A 23,605-nucleotide genomic window follows, 5' to 3' on the forward strand; every position below is an offset into this window, starting at 1 on the left:
TCGAACTGGATCAAGATGACCAGCCCGGCCCATCTGGGACCTCGGGACAGTCGGTTCCTCCTCACACTGGCACAGGCCACTACAGAGCTTCACCCCTCTGGAAACACCAGCACAGCACCCACCCAGCGGGCCCATACCTCTGTCCCCAGGACACGTCAATTAGCAGTGTGTCCACCACTACAGGGAACCCAGGCTAACCCACCACTCCAACAACACCAGGGACGTTGGGGCAGTGGTAGTGGGCACACGGTTCAGGGGACAGAGGCCCAGGAACACAGGGGAACTGGGAGGGCTGATGTGTGACAGGGGGAGGACATGCCCAGGGAACTCACTCTCCATGAGGCCCTCTCCAACATCATGGGAGCCTACCACCATTCCCAGGAAACAATGGCAACGGTACTGGCCAAGTTTCAGGAGACCCAGCGGCTGCAGAAGGAACAGTATTTGGGGTTCAGGGAGGAACTCAAATCCATCAATTCCACCCAGGGCACCATTGTAGGGGCGCTGAAGGAAATCGTCAACACCAGGAGGGACACTGTAGCACAACAAGGGGTCTCTGACACTAGCCTGGATGATGAACTGCCCACCACCTCCGCCGGCGCTAGTGGACAGGAGGCACCGCCACAGGACCACAAGCACCCCACCCCCTGCAGATGGAGAACCACCCCGCAAGCGGTCCCTGAGATCCAGGACAAAGACAGAGAACAATGCCAAGACCCCTGCCACGAAATGAGACCACCCTGATTGTCATCCTTCTGTCCCACTTTGTCACCCTGTCCATACTTAAACTGCCCTAGCTCCACTTCCTATGCCCCTTTGGACAATGCACCTGTGAGACTAATAGACTGGACAAAACAATCTGGAGCCAGTCTGTGCTTTCGAAAATGTGTATTAGCAATAACAGTGGCAAAATGCTATATCAAATGTAATGTCAACATACCTATGTCACACAGCTCTAGTCCATGCGTAAACAAAGCAGATGTCACACAGTGGGACCCACATCTGTGAAATCGTAAGGGAAAGTGACAACTCAGTGACCATACACTGGGTGAAAATGACAGACAGATGAGAGGTAGTAGAATTAAATCAGATGTAGCAGGCAGTGTTGTCTTCTTACCTGTGTCTCACTGGAAGTATTGCAGGATCACCGTGTTCCTGTTGTCTATGTCCTCTTCTTCTGCTTCCTCGTCTTCACTGTCCACAGCTGCCACAACACCTCCATCTGGACCATCCTCCTGCAGAAAAGGCACCTGTCGTCGCAAAGCCAAGTTATGAAGCATACAGCAGGCCACGATGATCTGGCACACCTTCTCTGGTGAGTAGAATAGGGAACCACCTGTCATATGGAGGCACCGGAACCTGGCCTTCAGGAGGCCAAAGGTCCGCTCTATAACCCTCTTAGTTCTCCCATGGGTCTCATTGTAGCGTTCCTCTGCCCTTGTCCTGGGATTCCTCACTGGGGACAGTAGCCATGACAGGTTGGGGTAACCAGAGTCACCTGCAAATGTCGAGGGACAACTGTTAGACACACACTAACTTATAGGGACATCCCCAGACCCAGACACCTAGTCACACTGTATTGGGTCCATGTCCTCACCTAATAGCCACACACGGTGCCTCTGGAGTTGCCCCATCACATGAGGGATGCTGCTATTCCGTAGAATATAAGCGTCATGCACTGAGCAAATAAATGTGGCATTCACATGGGAGATGTACTGATCTGCCAAACACACCATCCGCACATTCATCGAATGGTAACTCTTCCGGTTTCTGTACACTTGTTCACTCCTGCGGGGGGGGACCAAGGCCACATGTGTCCCATCAATGGCACCTATGATGTTGGGGATATGTCCCAGGGCATAGAAATCACATTTCACTGTAGGCAAATCCTCCACCTGAGGGAAAACGATGTAGTTCCGCATGTGTTTCAGCAGGGCAGACAACACTCTGGACAACACGTTGGAAAACATAGGCTGGGACATCCCTGATGCTATGGCCACTGTAGTTTGAAAAGACCCACTTGCTAGGAAATGGAGTACTGACAGCACCTGCACTTGAGGGGGGATTCCTGTGGGATGGCGGATAGCTGACATCAGGTCTGGCTCCAACTAGGCACACAGTTCCAGGATTGTGGTACGATCAAGTCTGTAGGTGATGATCACATGTCGCTCCTCCATTGTCGACAGGTCCACCAGCGGTCTGTACACCGAAGGATGCCGCCATCTCCTCACATGCCCCAGTGGACGGTGCCTATAGAGAACAGTGAGCAGAGAGTCAACCAACTCTGAGATACGTAAACACAGCTTAATCGGAAAATATTAGCTAATCAACATATGCCTGTATTAGTGTTTAAGCAAGGCCTAGATATGTGTGACGCAGTCCAAAATAATGCCATGTGGGCCCATGAAATGGCGGCTGCCTGACCTGTAAAGTGGGACAAGGGGATATGAGGTAACTGCGCTGGCGTTGTACACCGTCGCGGTAGGCGGTCGAAGACAGCCGCGCTATCCTGCATTGGTTAACATTGGACCCAATGGGTCCCAGGAGCCAATGACGATGTACGCCGGCGGTGACGGTACGCACCGCAGCGGACGTGACCACCATTTTCTCTCTGTTCAATCACTTGATACCTGATCTTCGACAGGAGAGGACCTACACTGCAAGTGCTGCTGTGACCTCAGTCTGGAAGAGACAATGGCTTGTGTGTCTGGGGAAAGGGCCCCTGCCTTCAGCACGGAGGAGTTGGAGAAACTAGTGGATGGGGTCCTCCCCCAGTACGCGCTACTCTACGGTCCTCCAGACAAACAGGTAAGTACAATGTGAGCATGCTGTATGGGCAATGCCTGTGTGGAGTGGTGTGGATGAAGGATGGGGGGGTGAGAATGAGGCGTGCATGAAATAACGGTGAGTGCATGTGCGTCATAGCAAGGGTAGGGATGCAGGCCAATGACTGTGACGGTGTGGACGGTAATATCTTCTCCTTTTCCCCTGTACTATTCCTGTAGGTCAGCGTCCACTAGAAGAAGGACATTTGGCGTGCCATCGCCAAGGAAGTCCGGACCCTGGGGGTCTACCACAGACGGAGTACCCACTGCCGGAAAAGATGAGAGGACATTCGCCGCTGGAGCAAGAAGACGGCGGAGGCCCAGCTGGGGATGGCCTCCCAACGTGGGAGGGGTGCCCGTCGCACCATGACCCCCCCTGATGATCAGGATCCTGGCGGTGGCGTACCCGGAGTTGGACGGGCGCTTGAGGGCATCACAGCAGCCACAAGGGGGTGAATACACTCTCATTCTGCTGATTCAGCGCACATTGTAGGTGTCTGGGTGGGGGAGGAGGGCTGTGGGCTCCCCTAGGCCAGGGCGAGTTTAGTAGGCAAGGTCCCTTCTTAATGCAGGCCCTGTGGCACCCCACCCCACCTGTGTACAGTGGCAACTACACCTAGTCAGGCTCTTGTGACATCCATGTGTGCAGCAATCGGGCATATCCTTGTAACCCATGTCCCTGGGATTGATTAGGGAACTCCAAGTGCACGGCGTAGTGCAGGGGGCTTCTGTGTCTGTAGTGTCCGCCATTGGTAGCGGTATTGCATGCGCTCAACATGTCTTTCTTCTGTCTCCCCCCCTTTTTTGTGGTCTCCCTGTTCTTGTGTGCATTAGCATCATCAGGCAGAGGAGCAATGGCACCGGAGCAGGAGGGAGCTGCATCCCACATGGCCCGGGAGGGCGACACAACGGAGTTTGAATTCACCAGTGTGACGGAGGGCGAGGGGAGCTCCACGGCAGGGACAGGAGCTGATACCAGCGATACGGACTCCTCCTCTGATGGGAGCTCCCTTGCGGTGGCGGGCCCATCTGTGCCCTCCGCATCTACAGGTACAGCCGCCACCCCCCTACCAGCACAGCCCTCCCAGCAGCCCCTCAGCGTTTGTCCCGTGCCCACTCACCCAGGAGTGTGGGCATCTCCTTTGCCCCAGGCACCTCAGCCCCTGCCCCTGTCACCCCTGCTGCCCTCAGTGAGGAGGCCATTGACCTCCTCAGGTCCCTCACTGTTGGGCAGTCTACCATTTTGAATGCCATCCAGGGTGTAGAGAGGCAGTTGCAACAAACCAATGCATACCTGGAGGGCATTAATTCTGGTCAGGCAGCCCATCAGCAAGCTTTTCAGACTCTGGCCTCAGCACTGATGGCAGCCATTGGGGGTCATTCTGACCCCGGCGGGCGGCGGGAGCCGCCCGCCTGGAGGGAACCGCCAGAAGACCGTACTGCGGTCAAAAGACCGCAGCGGTCATTCTGGGTTTCCCGCTGGCGGGCGACCGCCAAAAGGCCGCCCGCCAGCCCAGTGGGAAACAGCCCTTCATGAGGATGCCGGCTCCGAATGGAGCCGGCGGAGTGGAGGATGTGCGACGGGTGCAGTGGCACCCGTCGCGTATTTCAGTGTCTGCAATGCAGACACTGAAATACAAAGTGTGGCCCTCTTACGGGGGCCCCTGCAGTGCCCATGCCATTGGCATGGGCACTGCAGGGGCCCCACAACACCCCTCACCGCCATCCTGTTCCTGGCGGGCGGAACCGCCAGGAACAGGATGGCGGTGAGGGGGTCGGAATCCCCCATGGCGGCGCAGCAAGCTGCGCCGCCATGGGGGATTCCCAGGGCAGCGGAAAACCGGCGGGAGACTGCCGGTTTTCCTGTTCTGACCGCGGCCAAACCGCCGCGGTCAGAATGCCCAAGGGAGCACCGCCAGCCTGTTGGCGGTGCTCCCGCGGTCCCCGGCCCTGGCGGTATTTACCGCCAGGGTCGGAATGACCCCCATTGTCCCTGTCTCTAGCCTCCCCCCTCCAACTTCATCCACCCAGACCCAAACCCCTGTACCTCAGCCTATCCCAAGCACACCATCAGACCAGCATGCACACACGTCAACACACAAGGGAAGCTCTGGCAAACATAAGCACCACACATCCCACAGGCACTCACGCAAGTATCATACACATGCAGACACACCAACATCCACTGCCTCCACTGTGTCCCCCTCCTCCTCGTCTCCCTCCTCCCTCCCTGTCTCGGCTCCACTCACACCTACATGCACTACATCCTCAGCCACTACGTCCATCACCAGCACACCCACCACCACACCCCACTCACGTGCAGTCACCACCGCCACTACCATTCACACATCCCGTGTCCTCTACCAGTGTGTCTGTGAGCCCACCTCCCAAGGTACACAAACGCAGTCACACACCCACCCAACAACCATCCACCTCACGACAGCCTCCAGCCCATGCACCTTCACCCAAAGTCACCAAACGTAAACGTCCTACAACCACTACCTCTTCCTCCACTCCCAAACCCCCTCCATCTGCCCGTCCCAGTGTTCCCCAAAAACTTTTCCTGTCCAACCTTGACCTCTTCCCCTCACCTTCCCAACCCCTTCAGTCTCCTAGGGCCCGCCTCTCCAGGTCCCAACCCAGCACCTCAGCCACAACATCTGCAGGACCAGTGGTGCCAGTAGTAACCGGATTCTGGAGTGGGCCAGGCAGCAGGGCAGCCAGTGCGGCAAGGAGCCAGAGCACGGACAGTCCCCCACCTGTAATGCACAAAAGGTTGCCCAGTGCCCGGCGGGAGAGAGGAAAGAAATCAGCCACCAAAGCCGCTCCCAGGGGTACAGTTGGGAGTGTGGAGACAGCTGCGCCACCATCCAAGGTGGGGAAGGGGCACAGTAAAACCGGCAAGTCTGGGAAAATCTGCACGGCGGACCAGCCCCGCTGCCCAGGACACCGCCGCCACCAGCACCGCTGCCCAGGACACTGCCGCCACCAGCCCCGCTGCCCAGGACACCGCCGCCACCAGCACCGCTGCCCAGGACACCACCGCCACCAGCACCGCTGCCCAGGACACCGCCGCCACCAGCACCGTTGCCCAGTACACTGCCGCCACCAGCACTGCTGCCCAGGACACCGCCGCAACAAGCACGCAGGCCAGTGAGCGACAAAGATTCCGGCGCTACTGAGGCCGCCACGAGCAGGATGAAGCACTCTGGGCACAAAGCCCCCTCCAGAACCAGTGGAGTATCCCATCCACTACCTCAGTCCTTGGCAGGATGAAGCACTCTGGGCACCAAGCCCCCTCCAGAACCAGTGGAGAAAGGCATCCACTACCTCTGTTCTTGTCAGGATGAAGCACTCTGGGCACAAAGCCCCCTCCAGAACCAGTGGAGTATCCCATCCACTATCTCAGTCCTTGGCAGGATGAAGCACTCTGGGCACCAAGCCCCCTCCAGAACCAGTGGAGAATGTTATCCACTTGAGAGACTGTGGCTTTGCACTCCCCAGGATTGAACAGTGGGCAAACCACCCACTGTAGAGACTTGATAGACTGTGGCTTTGCACTCCCCAGGATTGAACAGTGGGCAACCCACCCACTGTAGAGACTTGAGAGACTGTGGCTTTGCAATCCCCAGGACTGAACAGTGGGCAACCCACCCACTGTAGAGACTTGAGAGACTGTGGCTTTGCACTCCCCAGGATTGAACAGTGGGCATGGAGCCCCCTCGTCGATCTGGTGTTGTGCACTCATCTGGCTGAGGTGCCCCCCCTTCCATTCCCCCTGAGGTGCCTGTTTTTTTTCTATCTGATGCCCCAGCAGTGTTCTCTCCTTCTTGTTCGGGTATTGAGTGTGGGCCTCGCCCATGCCTTTTGGGCCCAGTGGTCCACGGACTATGATAGTGGAATACCTTGGACTTGTATTCTTGGTGTATATATTTGTTTATAGTGTACATATCTTTATATATGTATATATTTTTGATTACTGTATTTGAATATATTACAATCATTCGACTCATTTCCTTTTGTCCTTGCATTCTTCCAGGGGGATTGGGGGGTGTAACTGTAATGTATCATGATGTATTAGTGTGTGTGTTGTAGTGGGTGAGGGTGGCGGTTGGAGTTTTGCATGTTGCGTGTGTGTGTGTCACTGTTTTTTCCCTCCCCTGTGTTGTAGGTGCAGTACTCACCGTGGTCTTCTCCGTCGGCGTTCGTGCTCCTGGTAGAGGAGCAGGAAGATAAAGGCTGGAAGAATCTGGAGCTCAGGTTCCATGGCGTCCTGGTTCCTCGTGGGGTGTGTAGAGGTGAGCGTTTCCCCTTCCAAGTCCTGTTTCCGCCGTGTTTTTCTTCGCGGTGAATCCGCCCCGGAAAAGGTGGCGGATTGGACTGTTGTAATTCTGTGGGCAGTACATTGTCCTCCGCCTGTCTGTTGGCGGTTACCGCCACGGTGTTTGTTTGTACCGCGTGGCTGTCTATGTTGGCGGTTTCCGCCACAGTCGTAATTCCATTTTTTTCTGCTGGCCTGTTGACGTTTTACCACCGCTTTAACACCGACCGCCAGGGTTGTAATGGCCACCTATGACACTACCCAAATGGCAGTCCACACAAACCGCTAGCCAAGTGCTAATCCACACACACTGCCAGTTTATGCACACCACCAGCCGAAATCCAGTTCACACACACACCCAAAACTTTCCCTGGTGTCTAGTGGTTTTCTAACCCCACCCAAGAGGGGGCAGATGGGCCTAAAAACATGGCCAATATGCCCCCAAGGGGGACAGAAAAATGGCCTACAGTACGCAGAAAAATATGCCCTGCAATTGGGATAACTCTTGCCCATGGGGCTGCTTCCAAACAAACACACTTCACTTCCCTGCTGCTAGTGGGTTTGTGTCCCCTCTCCCTCCCCCCAGGGCAGATGGGCCTCAAACTATGTACGATCTGCCCCCAGTGGAAGAAAATGTCCATAAGTAATTAAAAAACATATCCCCACAACTAGGGCAAAAAAGGGGGCTGCTCCCAAACATAAATCTACAACTATTCATGGTGCTAGTGGGCCTCCAATTATGGTGATATGCCCTCTGGGCAGAAAACAGGCAAAAGTCATTTTTTAAAAATCACGCACAATTGGGGCCACCCCTACTCAAGGGGCCATACACTACTATCCCTGGTGCTAGTGGGTTTCTGCCCTTCCCCAGGGGGCAGATAGACCTCAAACTATGGCTGTTATGCCCCCAGGGAGGGCAGTAAATAGCCAAAAGTAAATTAAACAACATATCCCCACAATTGTGGTGACCCTTGCCCAAGGGGCTGCCCCCAAACATACATCTACTATTAACCCTGGCACTATTCTCCAACTATGGCTGATCTGCCCCAAGGAGGGGGCAGCAGAAAACAGCCAAAACAATGCCCCTTCTTTTCGGAGTGGTCCCTGCCCAACAGGCTGCTCTCCAACACCAAAAAACATCTCTGGTGCTAGTAGGCACATTCCTGCTGCACGATTGCCCCCTCACATGTGACTGTGCAGCAGGAATGTGCTGCAAAGAGACACCAGAGAAAAAGGAAAACTCTTTACTTTCCCCCGATTGACTCTTTGCATGGCCCAACCACCACACCCTCCGACTCCCAAGCAAGCAAAATCTACCTCCCTCTCGGAGGGTTCAGGGGTGGTAGCGGAAGTGCTTCCGCTGCCACCCCTACTGGGGGGTTAAATTAGTTGCCAAGGGGGGAGAGCGCAAGTGCTACCCCCATGGGCTGGTGTGAGGACAGAGCGCTTGTGTCCTCAGCACATGTTTACCTCTGCTGAGGATGGAATCGTTCTATCCTCAGCATGCAAGGGCTTAAAAACTCCTCAGACCCCTAAACTCCGTTCATCTGTGATGCCTGAGAACCCCTCACCACCCCTAAACGCCACCCAGAACCCTCAAAACCCTTTCTTCATCTAAACTTCACCCATCCCTAAATACCTAAAACCCCTCAGCACCCTAAACTCCACCAAATCCTACCCTACAAGCTCTTCACCACCCTTAACCTCTACCCATCACTGAAACTTAAAAACCCTCATCAACCCTCAACTCCACCCATCCTTGAGTCCTAAAGGTATCTCATACCCTAAACACCACTCATCCATGAACTCTAAAACCCCCCACCACCCTTAAACTCCACCCATCACTGAATCCAAAAATACCTTTCTGTGCGTAAACTCCATCCATTCTTAACACCTAAAAAACCCCTGACCAGCCCTCAACATTAGCCATTCCTAAACCCAAAAAACACTCAGTAGTTCTAAACCCCGCCCAAGTTTAAAGTAATAATAGATTTTTCCTTAAAAATATCTTTTATTTAAAGTTTTGCCTTTAATTGTCAATGTATCTGTATTTCCTTAACATTGAATTTCCATGACTTGGTTTCCACCAATATGGTATCTCAGTTTTCATTTTTCCATTAATTTTCATACAAAAACTTAAATCCTGCACGTTGATATCAAATCTTCTGATCTCCACTTCTCCCAGATGGCCTCCCCTATAGCAATGATGCATTTGTCACATCCATCAGTTTTGGGTAGGAAAGGCAGCAGTAGCCCAAATACGGTCCAGCAGCCACACCTGCAGAACTTTTGCAGTCCCTACTGACACACCTGGATGGAATCTGAGAAGTTCCTTTGGTTTGCAACTTACTGAGACTTATGATTTCTCTGCAGAGTCTACATGTGCCACCTGGGGTAGTCAACTAGCAGGATTCAGGAGGCCAAGAAGCTTCAGAGTCACTCTCAATAAGACCCAGAACAAAGGCTGGAACATCAGGATCATAACCCAAATATGCTGAACACGTTGAGGAGGAGGGAACACTTGAAATGTCACTGTGTCCAGAATGGATCCAATAAAAGGAACTCTCTGTGAAGGAGTCATGCATGACTTCAATAAACCTCAAGGATGTCAATAGGTCACCTGGCGTCTGGAGGTGTTTCACAACTGTTTGGTTGCAAAAGGTGGGTTTGCCTCAGTCATCGAGGTAGGGGGAAGACTGGTATTCCCTACCTCCTCTAATTGGCAGCAACTACCACCATCTCTTTTGTGAATACCCAGGGGGTGCTGGTGTGGCCATCTGGTGATGCCAGAAAGGAGCATTGAGAACTGGAAGTGCTTGTTGCCTACCTGAAACCGCAAGTAGCTTCTGTGGGATTGCAGGACAGGAATGCTGAAATAGGAACCCTACAAATTCAATGCCACCATCCAGTCGCCTGGATTCAGTGTAGGCAGAACTTGAGCCAAGGTGACAATCATGAATTTCTCCTTTTTGAGGAAGAAGTTCAGTCGACGGGGTATAGAATAGGACTAAGTCCTCTGTCTTTCTTTGGCACCAGAAAAAAATAAAAGGAGTAACAGTTAGTCCCAAACCCTTATGCTGGCAGCCTCCCTACAGTTCTCTTCTCCAGGTGAGTGGCAATTTCTTGCCGGAGAATAGACAGGTTTCCTCTGGAAGCTGTTGTGGTATAGACAGCATGTTGGGAGGGTTGGAGAGGAAGAGAAGGGCATAAGACCATTAGATTATTTGAAACATCCATCCTTCAGATGTGATACTTTGCAATCTGTGGAGATAAAAATATATCTGGCCTCCAACTGGGAAACAGTGTGCCACTGAAGGAAAGCTGAAGTGATTTTGCCTTGGCGAGGGGATTGGGTAATTTGTTGCCTGGGGGCCTTGAAGCTGGCAGCCCATCCCCTGATCTCTACGTCTACCTAGAAAAGACTGAGAGGTCTTTTGTGGCTTGGCAAAGTTTGTTGGGGTCTTTGCTGTAATCCTCTTCCAAATCCTCGAAGGGGAAGATATTGCTGGCAAAACTACCGTTCGGGCGGTGCAAGGACAATAGAGTGTGCTGTTCATTTGATTTCTTTTAAGCACTCTCGTGCAAAGTATGTCTTGCCTCCAAAAAGATGGGTGCCATCAATTGGTACATCCATGAGGGACTGTTGGACATCACTAAAGAAGCCAGTTTATAGCAACCATGTGTAATGCTGAAGCACCACACTGGTACCAACTGCCCTACCCAGACACAAAGTAGTGTCCCAGCCTGATCCAAAAACGTACCTGGTTTCGGACTGCTGGCAAGATCTTGTTTCCCTGTACCATAACGCATGCTAGTAACACTCCAGGAAGTAGGTTGAGTAGACAGATCTAATGGCATGGCTGGCAGAGCAGAATGTTCTTTTCACAAATTCCTCCATACGTTCCTGGTGGAGTGATTTGGAATGCATTTGGATTGAGTCCGCTTGCGGATGACTGAACCACGAGGCTCTCTGGTGTATGGTGCTGCAGGAGGAAAGAAGGGTCCTCAGAGCCCGCATATGCCACCTGGCGGGCTTGACCAGCAGGATACAAAAAGCCATCAGTCTCAGCAGCCTCACTGAAACCCAGGAAAGAGAAAGGTCAAAATCATAGCCTGAATGTCCTGGACTCTCCTTTACAGAGGAAGGACATAAAACTGAATTATGTCCAGAAGGGCTCCAATGAAGGGGAGCATCTGAGAAAGAGTCAGGTGTGCCTTTGGCACATTCATAGTAAACTCTAAAGCTGACAGGAGGTTCGCTGTAATCTGGAGGTGATTCACTACATCATGGGAAAAGCCCACCTTTAATAGCCACTCATCAAAGTAGGGGTATGACTTGGACCTCGACCTCCAAAAATGTGCTGCTACCACCGCCATCTCGTTCGTGAACACCCAACTTGCTCTGGTGAGAAAAAAGGGGGGCACAGCAAACTGAAAATGCCCCTGTCCCACTGTGAATCGCAGTTTAGGCTGATGATCCTGCAGGACGAGTATTTAGAAATAGATGTCATGCATGTCCAACAACACCATCCAGCCTCCAGGGTCAAGGCATCCAAGACCTGGGCCAGTGTGAGCACCTTGAATTTCTCCTTCTGGAGGAAGGCTTTGAAAAGGAGCAGGCCTAAAATAGGATGAAGGTGTCTGTCCTTCGTTGACCCCAGAAAGTAGTGGGAATAACAACCATGTCTAACTTGTGGCACATGCACCCACTCAATAGCCCCTTTGGCCCAAAGGGAATGTACTTCCTGCCGTAAGACAGACAGATAGTCTTCCATCAGTCAATCCAGGGATGGCAAAAGATGCAGCTGATTGGCAGTGAAGGGCAAGTTATACCCCTTACAGACTAACTACAGGACTGCACTGTTCAATGTTATGGTCTACCAACCCAGAAAGAATCCTTGGATCAACCCTCCAACCGGATGGATTTGCTCCACTAAGGGCATGCTAAAGGGGTTTGAGAGGTGGGGTAGTGGAGGAGCAGAGGACTGAGACACTCTTTGACCTTGACCACAGGGCGGTGGGAGCAGAGGCTGTGAAACTTCTAGGTACTTTGCTGAGGCTGAATTGGCCACCAGTGTGTGGTACCTCTGCCAAAACTTCAAAAGTAACGGTAGGGCTGATGTGGCTTAGGAGGAGGGGCATATAAGCCCAGCAAGCATTCTATGGCCCTATTCTCTTTGAACTGCTACAGAGTGGAATCTGCCTTGTCACCAAACAGGCAAGTTACCTCACACAACATGTTCACAAGGGACAAATGGGCATCATCAGAAAAACCCTTTGCCAGGAGTGGTGGAGAATGGCGACTCCTGTGCCAATAGCACGCCTAATGGAATTGGTGGTAATCAAGCCACAACAAATTGACAACTTGGTTGCATCAAGACCCTCCTGTATAGCTTGGGTTAGGATAGGCCGGAGGTCTTCTGGGACAACTGGAAGGACATGAGCCTCTGAATCCCAAAGAGTGTGGTAACTAACTGACCAGAGGACCAAACTGTTGGAAAAAGACCCTCTTCCCAAAAGTCTCAACTTTTATGGAGTACCTATCTGGGGAGAAGTGGTCAGGGTAAATGTCTAGGTTTGTCTTTACTAGGAGATGCCTTAACCACTAAGCTCTCGGGCGAAGTGTGCTGAGAAAAAATGAGGAGTCCCCTGGAGCAGGGCAGTGGAGTCTATCAATTTGGCACTTAACAGTGGGGTTACAGCAGGATTTGGCCCAGGCTCATAGGACAGTATCCGTGAGTGCCTTGCTGAAAGGGAGCTGGAGCTCAGTGGTGGTTTGCCCCGGATGGAGAACTTCGAGCAGGACATTGGTTTTGACTTCTAAGATGGGAAGCTGAGGGTCAAGAACTCTGGTCACCCTCCACATGACCACTGGAAAGAAAGTGCTCTCCCTAGTGGGAGAACCTGGGAGTGTTAGCACACCAGAGATAGGAGAGAGGCCACTGATCTGTTGGAGGTCATCATACCAATTTTCCTTCTGGTAGGATTAGCTGATATCCTCACCAGCGTCATAATCATTGTGAGAATCTGTGCCTTTTAAGGATGTAGTGTATGGGATTTTCCCTGTGGCAACAGGATGTCAAGCAGTGCAGGTTGTGAATTGAGAGAAACCAAGTGTTGGGGTGGTCGAGGCAGAGTCGGAAAGCACAATGGGCACATCATCCTCCCACAGTGGAGTCGGAAGTCAGTGTAGATGCTCCAGGAACCTGAGTGGATCATGGAAGCAGAAGCAGAGTTGAGACAGAAGCCAGGAGAGGCCATCTTGAGTTTTCGGAGGGTCCAACTGGCACCAAGGGTGAATCCACCAGTGATATTCCAGATGAAGGACCTCTTGGCTCTTTGGGGCCCACAAGTGTGCCATAGGGAGTCAGAAGGGATCCAGAGTCTGAGCATGAACTTGCGGCACTCTTGGATCTGCTGCAGTATCGTAGACATCCCCTGAAACTCAGGTTGTGCAGAGACTAGTTGTGGGACAGCTCTGAAATCAACCAACTGCGGGAGAAAGTTTGAGACGAATAACAAAGCCCTTGTGCCTTCTCAAGAATTCCAGAGTAATGGAGAGGCCCTTGTGCCTTCTTAAGAGTTCCAGAGTGGTGGAAAAGAGCACAGACCCAATTGGATTTTTAATGCTTTTTTTATTGACTTACCTGAAACATTTGTGCACGACGATGATCAACCTCAGGATCAACACTGGGAATGGGACCAACTCCGACATCTGAACTGGGACCTATCTTGTTGAGGAGTCTTCTGGTGCTTGGCAACATGCAACTTTGCTTCACGGTCCAGAATGGTCTTTGGGTTTATCAGCACACAGTCACTGCAGGCCTTAGAGGCATGGCTTGACCCCAGCTACCACAGACAAACCTGATGGGGATTCAACACATATATTTGCTTGTGAAAGTCTATACAGGGATCAAACTCTGAAGTTTTGGGTTGTGACATGTCCCTTACACATCTAATTGCATTTTCTAGGAGGCAAAGGTGTCTCTGGGAGATGAGAAGTAGTTCTGGATCAGTGGCTGCATTCAGAAGTGGCACCTCTAAAGGCCTCAAACATCATTACCAAAGTTGAATGGTGTCAGTGCAGAGCCACAGGGCCCCATCAACCAGGGAAGGTAGAGGTACTGCTCTACATTTTCCAGATCTAATCTGATGCTTGTGTAATATTCAGAAAGGTGAGGAATCTGCGGTTAGAAGTTGCAGTCAGAAGTATTCCGCAGGAGAGGGGTAAGGGTGTAGAATGCACATATATTTCTAAAGCATCATATGGTAGCAAACTGTCATTTACAGACAGCATATTTTCCATTGAAATGGCAACTAAAGGTGTACAGACATACAGTTTTACTAATAAAACTATATAGCACACAATTGATAATGTGTGGAAAACTGGTTTCAGTGGAAATTTATCATTTGTGCATCACCAAGTGTCTTGATTTGTTTTGGTCCCATTAAACTTTTTGTATCATCACACATCAGAATTACTAACAAATGCACTCAATTTTTGCTTCCCTAGCTGCCGATCTAAAATGTGTACATTTCATTTGCAGGCATTTAAATGTTGTTGTACGTTATTACAACGTACAGCCTTTCCTTTCACACTCATTATGCACAGCAGGTTTGTCAGAGAAAGAAAGGTAAACATCAATCCCCATGTTAAAAGAACAAGCACCAAATTGTCAAAAGACCTAGCTTGACATTTGACCTTTGTCTTGAAATCACAGCACGACAAAATAAGTACAACATTTAAAACTTGTTCTCCTCCTGAAGACCAAGACTTCCTTTAACGACCAAAAATCAGGTTGTGTCCCACAGTATGATAAATGCTGCCGTATAGCATCAGAGTGCTTTACATGAGTTACTGCGCAATTAATATTGGAACAGCAGTGAGCATTTATGATACTACACAGTAACATCAAACTACAAATAAGGAGTTAAAATACAGTTTCAGTACATAAAAATACGATTGTTTTGTATAGGCCCAGAATTCTGAATGTAAGGATTGTTAGTTGAGTGTGAATCCATCTACCCTAAGCATTTTACACTTTCTGCCAGATGTATAATTGAGAAAGTATTGAATAATGAAAGTTCCAAAGATCAAACAGTTTTCAGGCATTCATGAAGGAGCCCTAGTAAAAAAGAAACACATGTCAATAGTCTGAGGGTAATCATCATTATACAGTAATGAAAAACATGTGGTGAAAGTGTTTCGCAATGGAGCAAGAGTTGATATGCAAATACTCCAAAAGTACAATCCACTTAACCCTGACATTTTCAACTAGCGCTCATCTAGATACAATAGGATTAGAACAAGATCATCAGAAATGAATCAATGGAAGAGGTAGTCCCTTCATTATCATTTAAAGCCAGTACAAAGAGGGAGTGTTGTGTGGCTGTGGAGTTCCAGATTTTGGGAGCGCAGTCAGAAAAGGGCCTGTACAAAGTATGTTGTTTGTTTAAGACAGAAGTTTCAGGTTATAGTCACAGCTGCGAAAGGTCAAAATGTAAGAGATTATTAACTATACAGGCAATTATATAAGTGGACCTACCCTCAAGCAGAATCACACTCACATATTGTAGGATGAGGTGATATGATCAAAGCAGCCCACACCAGAGGTTGACAGGCTTTGCTCGAGCTAGGTGAATTTTCGGGATACTAGATAAGATATAATTCTAATAGTCTAACATTGGGAAGAAAACACAGATAGGATATCATTCTAATAGTCCGACAGTGGTAAGATAAGACCTAGAGTGACCTTTTAAGTTATTAAATGGGTCGAATCCCCTGATGACCCTTAGATGGTGATTATAATTATGGCTCCCTGTATGTAAAACTACAAAAAAGTGAACAGTGCTTTCTATTTGTACTAACTGAATGTGAATGGTAGATGTATATTTCCATTTCGGATCTTTAGGAGCCAATTCACAATGGCATGTAACTAAAGAGGTACTGCAGGAATATTGCTTTTTGTACGCCAAAATGCTTCTGAGAATAGGCCCTTTTAGAGTTTTCAATAAGGATTAGCCAATCTAGAACCGTTGTATTGCTTTATATAAAGTCTGTGAAGAAATCAAGACCTACTCTGTTTTTTGGAGGCTGAATATGAGAAGACATTCTTCAGTCATGAATGCATGTTTGCCAGGGTCAAAGCTAAAAGACAGATAGCAGCAAGAGGTTACATTTTCAGGTGCATGTGGGTTTTGTTGGAATATTGGTAATAGGCTATGCCAGATTTATTTCTGATATCACCTAGATGTTCTAGAAGTAGGTTTAAAAGCTCAAGCTATTACAAAGCCTTACACCTTTGCTGCCAGGCCTTTTCCCCCTCAGGTACCAGGCCTTTTTCTGGATATTTGGGGCAGTTCGCCCATAGGCCCTCGTAACTTTTTGTCCACAAAAGCTAACCACGCCAAATTTGCGTCCTTTTTTTCCACATCCTAGGGATTCTAGAGGTACCCATAGTTTGTGGGTTCCCCTGGAGGAGACCACGAAATTAGCCAAAATATAGCGAATATATATATATTTTTTAATGGGAAAAAGGGCTGCAGAAGAAGGCTTGTGGGTTTTTCCCTGAAAATGGCATCAACAAAGCATTTGCGGTGCTAAAATCACCATCTTCCCAGCTTTCAGGAACAGGCAGGCTTGAATTAGACAACCACATTTTTCAACAAAATTTGGGAATTTTACTGGGACATATCACATTTTTACTTTTTTTGTGCTTTAGCCTCCTTCCAGTTAGTGGCAGAAATGGGCGTGAAACCAAGGCTAGATCCCGGAAAGCTAAACATTTCTAAAAAGTAGACAAAATTCTGAATTCACCAAGAGGTCTTTTGCGTTGATCCTACAAGGTTTTCCTACAGAAAATAGCAGCTGAAATTGAGGTGAAAAAAAGCAATTTTTCTCCACGTTTTATTCTGTAACTTTTTCCTGCGATGTCAGATTTTCATAAGTAAAATACTGTTACTTCTGCTGGACTCTTCTGGTTGCGGGATATATTGGGCTTGTACGTTTATCAAGAACCTTAGGTTCCAACAGCCAATAAAGGAGCTGCACCTTGCAATGGGGTTTCCTTGTATACCTGGTATAGAGGAATTCATTTGGTGAAATATAAAGAGTGAAAAATAGATATCAAGGAAACTTTGTATTAACAGAATGGGCACAAGATAAGGTGTTGAGAAGCAGTGGTTATTTGCACATCTCTAAATTCCAGGGATTCCATACTAGCATGTGAAAGACAGGGCAATTTTCAAATAGATGTATTTTTTACACACTGTCTTACATTTAGAAGGAAAAATTTAGAGAAAGACCAGGGGCAATAACAATTGTTCTGCTATTCTGTGTTCCACGAAGGGTCCCAATAAAAATGGTACCTCACTTGCGTGGGTAGGCCTAATGGCCGCGACAGGAAAAGCAACATGGACACATCACATTTTCCCAAAGAAAAAAGAGCTGTTTTTTGCAAAGTGCATTGCTGTGAATTTTGGCCTCTAGCTCAGCCGGCACCTAAGAAAACCTACCAAACCTGTGCAGTTGTGAAAAACAGACACCCAGGGGAATCCAAGATGGGGAGACTTATGGGGCTCACACCAGGTTCTGTTACCCAGGATCCTTTGAAAACCTCAAACTTTGGCCAAAAAACACTTTTTCCTCACATTTCGGTGGCAGAAAGTTCTGGAATCTGAGAGCAGCCACAACTTCCTTCCACCCAGTGTTCTCCCAAGTCTCCTGATAGAAACAATACCTCACTTGTGTGGGTAGGCCTAGTGCCCAAGACAGGAAATGCCCCAAAACACAACATGGGCACATCACATTTTCCCAAAGAAACCAGAGGTTTTTTTTTGCAAAGTGCCTAACTGTGGATATTGGCCTCTAGGTCAGCCGGCACCTAGGGAAACCTACCAAACCTGTGCATTTTTTAAAACAAGACACCTAGTGGAATTCAAGATGGGGTGACTTCTGTGGCTCTCACAAGGTTCTGCTACCCAGAATCCTTTGTAAACACTAAAATTTGGCTCAAAAAACATTTTTCCCTCACATTCCGGTGACAGAAATTTCTGGAATCTGAGAGGAGACACAAATCTCCTTCCACCTAGCGTTCCCCCAAGTCTCTCGATAAAAATGGTACCTCACTTGTGTGGGTAGGCCTAGTGCCCGCGACAGGAAATGCCCCAAAACACAATGTGGACACATCACATTTTCCCAAAGAAAACAGAGCTGTATTTTGCAAAGTGCCTAGCTGTGGATTTTGGCCTCTAGCTCAGCCGGCAACTAGGGGAATCCAAGATGGGGTGACTTGTGGGGCTCTCACCAGGTTCTGTTACCCAGAATTTTTTGCAAACATCAACATTTGGCCAAAAAACATTTTTCCCTCTCATTTCGGTGACAGAAAGTTCTGGAATCTGAGAGGAGCCACAAATTTCCCTCCACCTAGCGTTCCCCCAAGTCTCCCGATAAAAATGTGGTACCTCACTTGTGTGGCTAAGCCTAGTGCCCGCGACAGGAAATGCCCCAAAACTCAACATGGACACATCACATTTTCCCAAAGAAAACAGAGCTGTTTTTTGCAAAGTGCCTAGCTGTGGATTTTGGCCTCTAGCTCAGCCGGCATCTAGGGAAACCTACCAAACATGTGCATCTTTTAAAACTAGACACCGAGGGAAATCCAAGATGGGGAGACGTGTGGGGCTCTCACCAGGTTCTGTTAACCAGAATCCTTTGTAAACCTCAAAATATGGCCAAAAAAACACATGTTTTCCTCATATTTTGGTGACAGAAAGTTTTGAAATCCGAGAGGAGCCACAAATTTCCCTCCACCTAGCGTTCCCCGAAGTCTCCCGATAAAAATGGTACCTCACTTGTGTGGCTAGGCCTAGTGCCCGCGTCAGGAAATGCCACAAAACACAACGTGGACACATCACATTTTCTCAAAGAAACCAGGGCTGTTTTTTGCAAAGTGCATACCTGTGGATTTTGGCCTCTAGCTCAGCCGGCTCCCGGGGAAACCTACCAAACCTGTGCATTTTTGAAAACTAGACAGCAAGGGGATTCCAAGATGAGGTGACTTGTGGGGCTCTCACCAGGTTCTATTAACCAGAATCCTTCACAAATCTCAAAATTTGGCCATGAAACACTTTTGCCGCACATTTCGGAGATGGAAAGTTCTGAAATCTAAAAGGAGCCACACATTTCCTTCCACCCAGCATTCCACAAAGTCTCCAGATAAAAATTATACCTTGCTTGTGTGGGTGGCCCAGGTGCCTGCAACAAAAAAGGCCAAAAACTTGAAGAGATTGAGGGGATAGCACAGCGAGTTGATAAGCACATATTTTTCTTTTATACATCTTTAGGCTGACTCTGCTTTGGAGACCCACACAAGTGAGGTATCATATTACTTGATAAACTGAGGGGAACGCTGGGTGGTAGGAACTTTGTGCTGGAGCGGTGATCCTACAAAGAAAAGTGAGGAAAATATGCTTTTTTTAAGCAAAATTTGAGGTTTGCAGAGAAAATGTTGGGAGATCCATACATGCCACACTTCCCTGAACTCCTCCGGGTGTCTAGTTTTAAAAAATATCTGGGTTTGGTAGGTTTTCCTAGATGAAGGTTGCCCCGGGATAAAAAAACTTAGATGCCCCCCCAACCAAACACAGGTAGTTTTGTAATAGATCATTTTGATGTGTCCACGTACTTCTGTGATGCTCCAAACAATAAAATTGTGCAAAGAAATGCACTTAGATTATGTTAAAAAGATCCCTCACCCACCAACCAAGTTGGTGGCACGCTTCTTCATGGGCGTCCCACCCGAGACACCTAGCGTGTCACAGTGTGCTGCGAGGCCTGATTACAGCGGAGCAGGTTTTGTCATTTTTACCACACATACTGTTTGGATTTGGCACGAGGGTGAGTGATGGTTCAGTAAATCAAATTTTATTAACAAGAGATTTTACAAAAATGAAATGCACTGGGAAAAACTGAAAGGCCAAAAAACGGAACCAATGACTCACAACTCGTGAGTTGTAAAGCTGTGACAAGGCACCAGCCACTTTACAGTCCATTCACACACCTTTCATACATGACATGCACAAGACTATTCACGCCGCCAGCCACAGGCCCCGCACATTACAACACTCGTATCAACATACAGCGCCAATCAAGGGTCCATCACTTTCATACGCCCACATGCCTGATACAGCAATCACACCAGCGGATGGGAGTGTGTGGACTGCTGTTTGGCTGGCACCCCCAGCCAAGCACCACTCCACGCACACCACCAGCCAAGCGCCACTTCCTGCACACCACCGGCCAAGTGCCACTCCACGCACATCGCCAGCCAAGCGCCAACCCACGCTCACTGCCAGCCAAGCGCCACCCCACGCACACTGCCAGCCAAGTGCCACTCCACGCACACTGCCAGCCCATCGCCACTCCACGCACACCACCAGCCAAGTGCCACCGCACACACACTGCCAGCCAAGCACCACTCCACGCACACCGCCATCCATGCGCCACTCCATGCACACCACCATCATTTTTTTTTGTTTTTAAACAACAAAGAAACCACTAATTATAATTAAGTACAAAACTGCAAACACAAAAGCTCTAACTGAATACATGACAGTAATGCCAACCGTGAAACGGAACATATGAAAATATAAAACAGCAGTTTATGCTCACCGTAGTTCCCAGTAATTTTTCTGTGTGTGGTAACTTCTGAAACAGCCAGCCTCACACAGCCCAGGCTTTGAAGGACAGTCCGGGCAGTACATCTGTCTTTCTCTCCGGATACCTCTTCAGGCACAGACTCTACATTTCTTAGTGGGGAAGTCTTCTTTGGGAGTGAGAGAAATGTGATCAGAAAAATGGCGATCTTTCAATCTAGTCACATCCTCCACCACTGCTACTCTAGGAAATCTTGCCTGTTCCACCACAATAAGTCTCTCTATCACTGACTCCTGAAATTTAACAAGTTTCATCCTTGACTTAGGGGAACAATCCTTGAACACAATAAAAGCATTAAAAGTTGCCAAATTAAACAAATGGATGGCCAACTTTTTATACCACACATAAGACTCACGAAGAGCAGTGTAAGGTTCCAACCTCTGACCTACTGTATCAACATCACCCATGTGCCTATTGTAGTCCAAAATGCACGCAGGGTTGCGCACATCCGCAACCTGACCCCAAACAGACACAGGGTAAGTACCCTGATCATGGATGGTAGTTAGCATGTACACATCCCTCCTGTCTGCAAATTCCAGAGCTAGCAGCTCATTATTACTCAAGGCACTGCACTGTCCCCCCTCAAGTTTTTTACAGACAAGCTCCCTTGGATAGCCTTTTTGGTTAGAACAGATTGTGCTGCAAGCAACAGTGTCCACTCTGAACAATTCCTTGAACAACTGCACTCCAGTGTAGAAGTTATCTACATACAAATGGTGACCTTTGTTAAACATTCGTCTGCCAAGTTCCCACACAATTTTCTCATTAACTCCAACAATGTGCGGACAACCAGGGGGGTCAATACTGGAATAGACCAGTGTAGACCCAGAAATTATACACATATCCTGTACTACATTCTGACAGCATATCCAATTTAATTCCATACTGTGCCCTCTTGTTAGGAATGTACTGCTTAAAAACCAAACGCCCCTTGAACAGGACCAAAGACTTGTCTACACTTACTTCTTTGCCTGGAACATACACCTCTGAAAACCAATCTGCAAAATGATCATCTAATCTATATAGACGGTCACAATCAGGGTGATCTCGTGGCAAAAGCATTGTCAACAAAATGCAGCATCCAATGAAGAGGCGATTACGAGTCATGGTTGCAGGAAATCTAGCCGTTGCCATCAAGGGACTAGTAGACCAATAAGAAGCCAGTGACGGCTTCCTTATCAACCCCATCAAAAAAATCAAACCCAAGACCTTTTTCATCTCTTCCAGATTTGTGGGAATCTACTGGGTAGCTCTAGACTGAAGACTAAATCTGGCAGCGTTGTCCCTCAAATACTGCTCTGCATACAAATTAGTCTGCTCAACAATCTCTTCCAAAAATACATCGTCCATAAACAACTCAAAGAAATTGACAGGCAAAAAGTTTTCCTTACTTACTCTACACCCTGGGAGACTAGTAAAGGCAGGCAACTGTGGCTGCTCCATGTTTGGGGCAACCTAGGTGTCAGATCTTCCAAAGGGGAACCTTTCAGCCCCAGGCTTCTGCACTATTGGCACATCAGTGTCCTCCTCTAAAACAGGCCCTTTATCTACATTTAGAGTTGCTTCCTCATCAGAAGATTCCTCTCGGACAGAAAACTCACTGCCATAATCTCTCACTTCCTCCTCTGCCTCAGATGCAGAGTCAGTCTCATAATCATGGTCAGAAGATGACTCAAAAAGAATGCCAACAACCTGCTGAGCGGTCACTCTGCGGCTAGCCATGATCCTTTCTAAGAAGTGTAACTTGACTAATGCGCCAACAACAACCAGCACTGTCTAAAATAAATAATAAACAAAGTGTGGCTTTATCAAAAGAGTTATTTACTCAAAAACTATACCACTCACTTGCCTGAAAAACCTAGACTCACCAGCAACTACTCTGCACAGATACAGCAATCACCAATGATATCCAACTAAAAAGAAAAAACGAAAAGCAAATTAGACAGAAGACAACACAAATATCATTGTGCACAAATCTAAAGACAATTACACACAATCCTGCATTTAGTACACCACCAACAAACATGTCATTCATGCATGGCAATATTACTCCTTTGGAATACATTGTTTTTACTTACATAAAACATGCAACTACGCAAACCGCAGATCAACCACTGCCAAATTCGCAAGGATGTACAGCAAAGGAAGCAAAATCTTTGAACTAGAACAAAAAGAAGAAATAAACTGTTATAATCACAAATGCAAAATCTCCGCCAGTTGACAAAAACCCCGCCACCAAACATTTAGAAATTTTCCATGGTGCTTAAGTGGATTCTGCCCCCCTTGGGGCAGATGGGCCTACAAAAAATAGCCTGGTCTGCTATCGGGGCGGGGGCAGAAATGGCCAACAGTTCTGTGCCTCCTATGGGGTAGGCAACTCTTGCTAAAGGGGGCGTCCCCCTACATAAAAAAACAAAGGGGGAAAAAAATCCCTGGCGTCTTGGTGGCTTCTGTCCTTCTTGGAGCAGATGGCCCTAAAAAAAATAGGCCGATCTGCCTCCAAGGGGGGCAGAAATGGCAGTCAACCCTTACCAAAGGGGCCACCCCCCCACACAAAACACACACAAGACCCCTGGTGCATAAGTGGATTCTGCCCCCCTTGGGGCAAATGGGCCTATAAAAATAGGAAAATCTGCTTCCATGGGGCAGAAATGGCCAATAGTTATGTGCTCCCTTTGGGTGGTGACCCTTTCGAAAGGGGGCCCCCCCAAACACAAAAAAAGGAAAAGAAATCCCTGGCGT

Source organism: Pleurodeles waltl, chromosome 9 (assembly GCF_031143425.1).
Source record: "Pleurodeles waltl isolate 20211129_DDA chromosome 9, aPleWal1.hap1.20221129, whole genome shotgun sequence".
NCBI classification, from domain to species: Eukaryota; Metazoa; Chordata; class Amphibia; order Caudata; family Salamandridae; genus Pleurodeles; species Pleurodeles waltl.